At 39.5% G+C, this 1,022-nt stretch overlaps 1 pseudogene; it reads left to right on the top strand.

Annotated features, from left to right (window-relative positions):
- The first annotated feature begins 641 nt into the window (after nucleotides 1-641).
- Nucleotides 642-723, top strand: LOC112419585 (uncharacterized; annotated as a pseudogene).
- Nucleotides 724-1,022: the final 299 nt, after the last annotated feature.

Here is a 1,022-nt window from a genome sequence, read left to right as displayed (position 1 = left end):
TGGAGTCTACCTTGGATGTGATTTTGGCAAGAGAGTCATTCAAAAATCCTGTTTGGTTTTTAAGCTCTTGGAGTTGCTTGGATTGATTTATAACATAATTTTCCATTAAAAGTTCCAAACTGGATTTTTGAGGGACTCTTTGGTTGTTTGCATAACTGGGTGGTGTTGTTTGTTGCCCAAAAAGATTTTGAGAGGTTTGATAAAAAAATTGGTTGTTTCTAAACCCTCAATTCTATTGAGCATAGTTTACTTGCTCAGGACCTCTAACAACACTACCTAGTTGGCAATCAATGCCAATATGGCCAAATACACCACAAACTTCACAAGGAGGTGATACAGGAGCAGGTGTGACAGCACTAGTATTCATTGTATCAAATTTTTGTGTTAGTGCGTCAACCTTAGCAGTTAGATGATCAAGGGAGGAAATTTTGTACATACCTGCCTCTTTTTTAGAGGGTGAAGAAGCAGTGATGATTCTCTCACCTATCCACTGATAGTGGTTTTGTGCCATGCCCTCGATCAAATTATATGCTGCTGTGTAAGTTTTATTCATCAAAGCTCCACCTGCAGCTGCATCAACATAAATTTTTGTGGTATACGAAAGACCATTATAAAAGGTGTGGATAATAAGCCACTTCTCTAAACCATGATGGGGGCAAAGCCTAAGCATTTCTTTGAAACGCTCCCACGCATCGTAAAGAGATTCACCATCTTTTTGAGTGTATTGAAAAAGCCTCGCCCTTAATTGAGCGGTTTGAGAAAGGGGAAAGAATTGGGCAAGGAAAGCTCGCCTCATTTGGTCCCATGAAGTGATAGAACCAATTGTCAATGAATGAAACCAAGCACTAGCTCTATCCCTTAAGGAAAAAGGAAAGAGGTGCAGCCTTACGGCATCTTGGTTTGCCTTCAAAGTTCCACTGAGTCTTAGAAAAGTTGAAATATGAAAATTCGGATCCTCAGTGGGTGATCCGAAAAATTGATTCTGCTGCACTAAGGAAATAAGTGCAGGTTTTATTTCAAAA

This window comes from Medicago truncatula, chromosome 2 (assembly GCF_003473485.1).
Source record: "Medicago truncatula cultivar Jemalong A17 chromosome 2, MtrunA17r5.0-ANR, whole genome shotgun sequence".
Taxonomy (NCBI): Eukaryota; Viridiplantae; Streptophyta; class Magnoliopsida; order Fabales; family Fabaceae; genus Medicago; species Medicago truncatula.
Note: the sequence above shows the minus strand (reverse complement) of the source record. Positions and strands in the feature narration are given on the sequence as shown.